The following is an 11,104-nucleotide window of genomic DNA, read 5'->3' on the forward strand; positions in this document are numbered from 1 at the left end:
AGAAGGATAGAGTGAAAACTAGTGTTTAAGTTTTGTGTATATGTTTTTTCTACCGTATTCTAGTTATTACAATCTCTGTATATATGTTTCTTTTCAAAGCTCAGGCAATCTTACAATTTAGACAGGTACAGTAGCTTTCAGGTGCATTGCAGGTACTTTGTCTGCATTGCTTTAAGGTCACACAATGCTGTAAATGTCAGAATTAATTTAATGCATATATATTGCATATGTTTAAAAAAATCATGCCAGTAATATAATATAACAGCTGTAGCCGTGTGATTCGAATTCCAAGGGTTCAATTCTTTTATAGCATTTTATAACATAACCAAAAATGGTAGAGGGGATATAATACCCACTGTTTTATGAGAATGGCATAATGCTTACTACAGTCTATTCTTCTTTGATATGTTTTTAAGTTATTTATGAGTTATCAACAACAAATACATTTCCTATTACTGGTGCTTTATGTTCAGTAACCAGTGCTTTGAATTTAATACAAGCTTTGTTTCCTGTTGATCTCCTTCCCTCTGTTCACTCATACTATTTTACATTCTTCATTTTAGTTCTTTCCTTTAAATTGAATTGTTAGCACTTGAAATACTGCTAAATACTGTATTCTCACACACAGATAAACAATGTCAAAGCAAGTCTTTATGTTAACAATTACATGTCGCTAAAGCACTGTCTTACACAGCAGGCTGCTCCACAAAGTATGTGTATTATCCTGAATCTTATTTAGTTCCAATCACAGTTCTAGAAAAAGAGGCTTTTCTGATCTTCTTTCTTATTGCTGTAATTGCTGCTGCTTTTTTTTTTTTTTCTTTATTTAAAAAAAAATTAAAAAATCAGTTTTCTTGTGCTGCCTTGTTAAATCCGGGCTTTGTCACTAGCAATTAAGGTTTCTGTTTGCACCTGTATGATATAAATAGTATCCGTCAGTTGTTCATTATTTGATTATTAGTGAAAAATGCTGTCACTTTCCTTCATCCACTGTGTCTGCCATTCATTCCTATTCCTTTGAAAAAGGTTGAAGTCTAGTTCTCATCATGTGTTTCCATTTTCTTTAGTGATTGGAGAGGAAGATCAAATACAGAGCTGCTCAGTCAATAATACTGCTGAGAAAAAGACCATTAATTAGCCAGGTGCATGAGCATTAATTTCCATGCAGAGGCAACCTGGAACCAAAGCAGGGCAAATGGCTCAGCACCGGCAGAGCTTGGGCTGTAATCTGTATGTCTTTACCTAGGAAAATTTGGGCATAGTGAGGCTCTTCCCAGTGGTTACATTCACACTAAAACCTCAGCTGCTGATTGTTATGTACCAAAATGTGACAGCAGTGCCACAGAGGCAGGAAAAGATACAGTTAGCATAATACTTATTTTACACGTTCTTTCAAATAGAGTCTTTCACACTTAGGCTATATATTTCTCACAGAGTGAAGGTGAATATATTTGGTTAAAGAAAAATTTGCCCATGGATGCATGTATAATCTTGAATCTGTCATTGATTTCCAATAAATAAATTTAAAAAAAAAATCCATAAAAATATTTGATAGTAACAAGAATAAATATAGTGATTTCTTCACTGAAAGCTGTAGAACTGAGGAGCCCTTAATCTGTGTTAGAGATTAAAAAGAGCATTGTGAACTTTGTAACTGAAACAATAGGAACTGCTTTAGTTCAGAATGATGCTATATTAAAGGGTCTTTTTAGTGGCTTTGAGCAAATGTTGGTTTTGTAGAGTAAAACAGAATAATTCCCACAGCTGAAATTTATGAAAAAGAATGAAAACTTTTAACTATTTTCCTAGTTCAGACTCTGACAAGAAATGTGATGGATAGATGTTATTTATATCTTTGAAAGGAAGGGATAGTCAAATCACAAACGTGGCTTGAACTAAATAACTGACTGCCTTGGCTATGTTCATGAGTATCAGTAAAGCCAAAAAGGCTTTCTACTGGCATTGGTTTCTGTCTATGCCTATCTATGTGGTCACCATTTCATGCACTTCTCCCTTAACGCATAGGTAATCCATTCAAGTAACTTGTTGTTACACACTGATACTCCACAAAAAAAGAACAAAGTTGTAACTTTGCTTGTCTGTTCATTTCTGTGTTACTTAGGTACATCCCAAAACATAGAGTGTATGTCAATGACAATTGCTTTTTCTTTTCAACTTCCAAAATAATATGTTTCCTGATGGACACTGAATTTTGCAATTTACTCTGAGGGCTGAGAGTCTCTTCACAGAATTAATTCCAGCTCTGAGTGGGATGTCAGAAAAAAAGCTCTAATAGTTCTATGAATTTCGCTAATGAAGAAGGAAGTCCTATTGATATTGAGTGGTATAGTTGTTCTGGTGGATCACATGAACGTGGTTGCATGACAATCAGCTTTAAAAGAGGAGTTCTTGATATTGAATTTGACTCATTTAACAGGGCAGACGGCTAGTGATGCACTTAATCACATGCTATTGATTTCCCTGTTCTCACTGAATTAGGTCCTTTAGAGCTTAGTAGTGTCATAAAGAGAGAGGTGAATTGTGGAGACCACTCAGAGTTGTAGCTATGTAAATAAAGAGGCTTTACATACGAGGCATTATAGCTCAGTTACTATTTGCTAAGATGAAGTCCATCCTTTTTTAAAGCTCTGAAAAGGGGAAGGTGTTTTCATAGCAGTGGCTACAGATATACAGAAGTAGTCATAAACCCAGGTGAATAGCCTGGTTTCAGTGATCTCAGGACAGGCACTCATCCTGGGATGCATTATTACAGAATACTTTGTGTATTTCCATCCTTTTTTCTCCTCACCAGCAACCATTTAGTTTTTGTAAAATTTGATTCTTCAGCCAGTTGTTTGCCTCAGTTGCTGAGGATCTATTGTGTTTAGTGTGGCCAATAAAATAGGAGTAATTGTCATAGGCGCATGTCTGCTTTTTATTGTTACTCCATGGGTAGGTACCCTTGACAATGGGGAAGAAGAGCGGTCTACTGGACCGCTCAGGGGGTGCAGCTAGCAATGCAAAGTACATTCACCTGGCAACTGTTAGTCTGAGGTTACCATGACAGTTATACTGGTTGGATTATGATATAATTTAGGCATGTATACTTGCTGGAAGTACAGTACTTCTTAATGTCAAGAGAGTCGGTATTCTCAGCTCTGTAAACTCAAGAGTTTCCAGGAGGAATGTGAACATCACAATCCTGAACTGGTTTTGCAGTGTAGTATCCTTTAGCTGACAGTTTTTTACCTCTCCCAGTCAGTGGTAGCCTCTGATCAGCAATTCAGCACATACTACACGTATCTTAATTTGACAGACTTCTGTAATGCTTTCTCTACATTGAAGGTTCCAGAGCATGGTCATTCAGAAGCTGGTTGCACCAATTTCCTGGCTGCTGATCAACCGTACTGTGAAAGGTTACTTGTTTCCTTTTGTGGATAGATAAAGAATGCAAAGTTAAGTATTTAAGCAATACTGTGGAGCAGCAAGAAATTTAAGGGCACGTGAAGTGGTCACAGGTATGACAAGGTTGGTTGAAATAAGAATATGTTCATCCATCTGATTTCTCTCGTGGCTCTGACATGCTTGATTTACCAGAGAAAATAACAGTAGCTGCAACAGCTTTACCATCATATTTTCTAGCCACTGTGCCTAGTCTGATAAAAAAGACAACAAATCCATTAGACTCTTGCAGTCTGCTCATTATGTCTATACCATTGGCTCAGAGTATATGCTGCTACTAAGAATTCAGCTGAGTCACAGCAACATACAGTGGTTAATTCATGAAGATATGATGCAAAATGTTGTAAATGGCACAGGCGGTACAGTGCCTTGTTATTTTGAAAGAAAATTATTTGCTAAGGATTCACCCTTAACATTTCATTTGTGTATTCCTGTTGCTCACTGGAATACAAACAAAATTCAACTGAATACAGCAAGTGTCCAAGCAGCCACTATCGACAGCAGGAGAAAAAATAAGGGCTGGACTTGAGAAGCAAGGAGTTAAACTTAAGGAGCTAGTCAAAAACATACCCATATTGCTTATGCATAAAATATGTCCTAATTCTACGCCATACTTTGTTTTGTAAAAATACAGGGTTCGTATCTTGCGTTTGTTTCTTAAAATAAAAAAGAAGCAAAGATGTGGTAGGCCTTGACTGGCTGTAAATAAACTAATGTGTGACTCTACAACTTTCAAAGTGCCCAGTTCCATTTCCTTGCCCCTCTGCTAACTCAGCCCATGTTAGTAATCGTATGCTAGAGAGACAGGTGGTTTTAATAAATGTCAGAAATCCTGACTTTTTCTCTGGACACACTCAGATGTGCTATACACACATTACTGCTATAAGGACACCCTCTGGCCATGATTTTCCTTCTAGAAAAAAACATTATCTACTAATTTATTCAGGAACTATACATTTGCTTTAACAAAAAAAGCCCCACCAAAACAACAAAACAACCCTTCTTGCCAAGTTCCACCAAGGACTCGTGTAATGGGGAATTAAACAGTGGGTTTAATGGGTTTAATGAAATTAACTGTTTTTCTGAGAACAAGTAAAAGTACAGTCTATTTTGGGATCTTGATGTGCTGTTACTGCTAAGAATGTGTCAGCATTTTCACTGTAGAATCGTTTCCTGCTTTAACAGAAAAACATTTTCATCAGTATGAAATTTGGAATGCTAGCTCAGATCTTATTTAGACATCTAAGCAAATGGATTAGTTTTATCAACGTACTTATCATATTAAAGCCAATATGACACAGAAGTAGAAAGCACTGCAGCAGGACTTGCTGGCATTCAGCATTTTTGGAAATATTGTGCTACAATTGAGGAAGCTGACATTAGGCAATAATTTTTTTTTTTAAATTTGAGGCTAAGTGCATAACAATATGAACTACAGAGTTTCTGTATTAGGAAGACTCTATCTTAAAATAATCTACTCTACCAACCAGTTTTTCTAAGCCTGTGAATGGTTTGCTGCCACAATGGCCTTGCTCTTCCTGATGAAACATTCTAAAACTGGTTGTTCCTTTATTTGAAATACATTTTATCTACCTCTCTCTGAGCAGTGTCAAATCTACTGCATTACAGCCTGTGCTGTCAAAACATCATCAGCGCCTTGACACAGTTTTAAAGTGGGAAATCTCAGCAGCTGAATGCAGATTGGAAATACGAGTAAGATTATCTGGGACAAAGAAGTTAGGAAGAGGTTGAAAGATTTAGGTAGTCTACAATTCTGAATTGGGCTTGAGGAAAAACACGAAGAATTTTACTCTCTGACTTTCTAGGTGCTAATTAGCACATACTGATTAGCTTAGATCTATTAGTTTCCAAATTGTTCTCAGCAGATCACTGGAGTCTTTTAAGGCTACACTAAACAGTACCCAGCTGTTCCATGGAAGCAAACAGCTGACTGCATTTTTTGGTATCTCTATCAGCACTAAGAAAGCACAACGGAGAGTTTAGGCCTTAAATGGTATCTCAGAGCCTTGAAATTTCACAGTAGACATAAAGTAGGATACGGAGGTAAGCAAATACTGTTAAGTTCCTAATATACTAACAGGGATGTAGCAAAGACTTTTGAGTACCTGAGCAAGTTATTGCCTTTGTATTTTACTCAGACAAGGAAAGAGATATCAAAGGAAGAAAAATGAAGGTAGTTACAGGTAAGAAATACTAGAAATAATGATAGTAGTTCATGAGAAATATCAAGATTTGGCAGCGATCTGTTGGTCCAGAGTGCTTGGAAACTACTAGTTAGACTAAAAAATGTTTTTCTTAGCTTTTCTGAGCTTCTTATTGCTAATGGTAGACATGTAGGTTCCTGATGCTGTAGCAGACTAAAGGGCTGTGACAAGTGTACAGAAGAAGGTGTGGGTACAGTGCTTTTGAAATATCTGGTGAGACTGAGTGGTGAGAACTTCTGGAATATGTTGAAAGTAAAGATAAGATAGCCTGCAACAAATAGTAGGTCTGCTTAACGTGATTGCTGATGACTGACCTCAGTTCACTGTTGCTGAGGACATTAAAGTCTGTCTAGCATATCAATAGGGTGCTCGGGGGAAGGACAAGATGCAGTTAATTTCTGGTAGGAATAGGCTGTAGTTTCAAATACTTTGATTTATTATATTTTATTTTTCAAAAGTAGAAATTAGTAAATAAAGCATTTTGAAGCAGTAAACTAAGTGCAACAGTGGAAATTTCCATTTTTAGGTTTGTTCAAATATGAAAATGGGGAACTAGCTGATATATGAGGAAAGTTATGCATTAGGGCTTTCCATGAAAGATGCTGCAGAGAGCTCTGTTTTGACTGGACTGCTCTGCAATAGAAGGTGGGGCGCTCGTTCTCTTGTCCATGACTGCTTGTCTCTCATGCTCTTTCCTCCAATGGAGGCCAGCCCCAAGACAGATTTCTCATTAATTATCAAGGCCACTATTCTGGGCATGAAGTAGGGGGCAGAATGTACATATGTAGTGATGAGTGCTGCTTGTCCTACTCTTTGAGACAGCAAAGGCCAGATCTTTTCGCAAAAGAAATGCTGCTTCCCACTAAATTTTTTTCCAGTTTTTTGCCGCCCAGTGCACAGCCAAAGCTCTGCTGCATTTGCTGCTCTGGAACTGAGAATGCATCCTCTGGAAGCTGCAATGTGGATATTCCTTACAGTATTTGCAAATGAGGCCAGATTTTCTACACGCCTTCTGCTGGGGGAATAAAAAGAAGGAAGACTGATAGGCGTGGGGGGGATGATGTGCTGTTTCTCCTCTAACATGTCTGAATGGTGAAAGAACTTCAGGGCTCAAACAGTTCTTGGAGAATAAAGCTGACTGCTGTAGTAGGCACTATTAACTCAGCCTTTTGTTCTTCATATGGAAAAACAAAATGAAGTGTCATTCAGATGGAAAAATTATGTCAAATTATGTTGTTTTTCCTACTCTTTGGATGAGTTAAAAATGAGGAATCCTTGGATGTTTTCCTTGTTTTATCAGTTTAGCAGCTGGTATTGTGTAATCAAAAAGCCATGCTTTATCAAGCCTGCATATGGCACAAGAATGTATGCAAAGCAAACCATACATTTCATCTTTTTTCGTCAGTAATTTATGATATATGGCAGAATAGTGCTTCTCTATCCACAAGCGAATTCCCTTTCATAGGTCTGAAAATGCTGTGAGGATGTGTGGCAGTGAAATGAAGGGAAAAGCCTATCAGCAGAGCTTGCAGAGGGCAGCGCTGGTTGCTTAGCTCAGAGATACCGGTGCTGGAAGGTGAGGGGTATTTTGCAAAGCTTTGCCTGGCACTCTGCCTGATATAGCAGAGCAGTTGTGCAGTTATAGATTCCCTAGACTATCTGTCTACATCCATGCTAGATACATGCTAGGCAGGGTGTGCATCTTGATATCTGTCAGGCTTCATAATGCTGTGCTTGGAGTGCAAGGCAACAAAATTATTAGTGCAGTGTGTGCAGGACCACAGGTACTGCTGATAGCTTAATGAATAGGGCTGGGCTGGGGGTCAGGGAGGATTCAGGTCTTTCCTGTCCTCTGCTAAATCAGGATGGACCAATTGTACTGGTTGTATGTTAACTGATGGAAATAAAACTGTTAGTAGAAATGTTAATGGAATATTGTTGACCTGGAAAACTGGCAGTGAATATCAGAGGTACCTAAATTGGTGGCCCAGGGATGAATAAAAATTTAGTGGTAAATGAATCACAGATGATTTTAATCTTTTAATCTTGTCATGCCAAACACCAGATCTTATTTTTTTGCTAGTCAAATGCACTCACCCATGTGCCTGGGTGTGGAGTGTCAGTGCTGTGTGAGCCGGGAACAGGGCAGAACGGGTGATTCAAACAAGTTACTGCCTACTCTCCATTTCCACTGTTCTAGAGATGTTCTCTGTGTGATATAGCATGGCTCTCGTGGCACCTCTTCATTTTCTCTTCAGCACCACATAGAAGTGCTAAGAAAGTTCACTATGTAACTACGTGTGTTATGTGGAGAAAAGATCAATTTAATAATTTAAAAAGGCAAAACAACAAATACAGGAGCTGCAGCTCACAGAGGAAAGCACTGAAGACACCCGCCCTTTTGTTTCAGCAATACCTCATGTCAAAATATATTTCTGTAGCTGTGCACACTGTACCTATTCTCATGAAGAAGTCTACTGCAGTATGTTAGAAGGAAAACAGATTTGAAATGGGACCATGTGCTTGGCTTCAATTCTTTCTTTCTTTTTTTCCTGTGTTTCCATAGGTTGGATTTTTCACTTTTTCTTTTCATTCTTTCTTCTTTCTCTCCTTGCTCTAACCTTTATTTTTTGTATTGTATAGAGATAGCCACACTTATTTTTATGCAGTAGCTGTGGATCTAATGGTGTTACTGGAAGGTGAGAAGTTGAAGCACTGAGCAGTGCATCACTGGTAGAGTTGACCTCATTTCTCATTATTTTTTTTTCTTACAGTATGAGTAAAAAAAAGATAGTTCTGAAGATGGCACACTTGTGTGATCTAGGGATGTATTTGCACATATGAAGGCAGCTGAGGAAATCTTGAGTTTTGGGTGCTCATTTCCACATTCCCACCTCAGCTCTCCAGCTCTGCGATTTTACAAGTGGTCTGTGGATGTGTTCTGCACGCCAAGACTGGGAAATAATTTGAGATATAAATACCTTTCCAGAAAATGATGCATCTGAGAACTGTGGCAGATGCACAGGGACCAGAAGAGAGAGTGGGAGTCTCTTAAAAATGACTCCTTCTCCAAGAAAAAATATTTGCGGAACTGTCTTGACATACAGAAAGACACACACACACACACACATCACTTAATATGATGCAGTATGATCTGGTTCTTCAGGGAGAACCCAGTCCATCTTATACGGTGCTCACAAAACAGTTCTGTAGGTGGGTCCCCTTGGGGCAGGTAGGACAGCCCCTTGCTCTGTGCCCCTGGGCTGTGGTCGGTCTGTCACTGGGCTGTAACTGCAGGAGGGAAGGAGTAGATTGGGATGACTATTGGGGACTGTCTGGGAGGGGTGCTGCCTTTCATACGTGCCGTGCTGTGAGGCTAGGGGCCTGATGGCATTTGGAAGCCAATGTTTTAAAAGAGAGGGTAAGGTGATTAGCAGTAGAATAATTAGTGTGTTTATTATGGGAAAGTAAAATCTTAGGCAAAGCCTATCTAGCATTTTTTATTTTTTTTTTTCCCCATAACAATGTGTAACATTTAGTTTATAGGGTCTGCATCTGTGGCTTTCCTTTCTGTATGGACTTATGCTTCAGTGTATATCCTTGAGACCTGATCATTCCCTGCTTCCTTTAAATTAGGACTGTATGTTCTAAAACTATTAATATCAAGAAAGATCAAGTTAATGTATATCTTGCAAGTCACTGTTGAAGTGACATATGTGCTGTTTTGGAAGACTTGTATACTGAGTGACAGAAATAAAACAGCTGAAATAACCAGATGACCTTTTCTACCGTGTTTTTTATTATTATTATTTATTTTTATGACAATTATATTTATACTCAATAAGTTTACCTACTTTCTAAAATTTTTCAATAATTTCTTCATGTACAAAATTAAGCCTTTACTTCTTTTTAGGGCAAACTGGTAAAACATCTCACAAAGTAATACCAAATTCAGTTATATTTATGAATGACCTAATGGTGGCAGGGAAATATCTATATTCAACTTAATCCTGTGTGGAAGGGGAATAACAGCAAAGACACCCATTCTGTGGTCAATATTTTCTTTTGGTAGTTCTATGTATTCTCAGGTCTGATTGTGGGTTTACAGCACAGTTTTGTGGAGACTGATGATAGTGGAGCACTAGGCACAAGTACTATGTATAACACCTTCAGATTTTGTTTTGATCACCTGAAGCACATGTTGGGGTAAGGACAAATGGAAAATGTCTTCCCCTTTGTGGCTTTCTTTCATTCCATTTTCATCAGCTTTGTAGGCAGAAATTCACATCTAGTTTCAAATCCTCACTATTTCTAAATTCATGCCTTGAAAACTCCTTGCTGATTGTGTTAAGATAAGAAATTTCTATCTCGGTTGCTGACAAAGTGGATTTTTAAAGTACTTCTTACTATGATATCTAGATGCTGAATTTTGATTGGAATAATAACCAGGACTCCTTGGCTCCTGTAAAATGACAATGATGGTTTTGAATAATGTGAGATAGCAGGATTTCATGAGAATGATAAAGAACCATAAATGTAAGTCACTTGAGGAAACAGTTTAGAAAAGAGTTCCTTTTGTATACTTTGTATCAAAAAATCACTGGCTTAAACTATTTATGTTGCTGGAACAAATTTTGCCAATCAGTGGGGCTTCAATCCCCAAATTATGAAATACTTATTTGACTTTTTTAGGTTGTAAGGATGAATAAGGAAGGTTTGCTCAGGGAGTATGTGGAGTCTTTTTCTTTGAAGATATTCAAGACCTGTCTGGATTCCCATCTGTAAAACCTATTGTAGGCTACCTGCTTAAGCAGTAGAGTTGGACTCAATGATCTCTTGAGGTTTCTTCCAACCCCTGTGATTCTGTAATCAACAAAATCCAGCCTGAGAGTAGTCTGACTTAGGAGATTTTAATGATTAGATGCTTTCCTCACTCTCGAGCAGTTCTGTATGAATAAAGGTTTGAAACCGGAGATCTTGGCCAGCTGTTTCAGAACTCTGGGATGTTCCTCTCCTATAAAAGAGAGGCTACCCCGCAGAAACAGAACCTAAAACTCTTCAGGAGATGTAGGTAGTCAAGAGATGGAGGAAGACCACACACAGGATACACTGCAGAGTCCTTATCCTGCTGAAGTCACCAGTTGGAAAACTTGGCAGATGTCACTTGGGATAAAAAAACTTACAGAAAGATTTGGCAGCAGAGTTCGGCTGCAATGCTGGCCACAATACAAATTGTTATTAACCTTGATTGAATATAAGTAATGGCTGACTTCTCAGAAAGATTGAAATCTGGTAGCTGCCTTGCAATTACCAAGAAGCAAACATTATATACAAGATTTAATATTGTGGTCATCTGATTAGCATTGCAAATATAAGTAATTTATTTGTAGCGCCTAATTAAGTTTAAATGTTCTTCA

The 11,104-nt window shown here is 38.0% G+C and overlaps 1 protein-coding gene across 5 annotated transcripts in view; it reads left to right on the forward strand.

Moving 5' to 3' along the window:
• FGF14 (fibroblast growth factor 14) overlaps nucleotides 1-11,104 on the forward strand; it is a 358,569-nt gene that overhangs the window by 33,740 nt on the left and 313,725 nt on the right. The window lies entirely within an intron of this gene.

This window comes from Coturnix japonica, chromosome 1, assembly GCF_054131305.1.
Source record: "Coturnix japonica strain WE chromosome 1, WE-NBRP24, whole genome shotgun sequence".
Classification (NCBI taxonomy): Eukaryota; Metazoa; Chordata; class Aves; order Galliformes; family Phasianidae; genus Coturnix; species Coturnix japonica.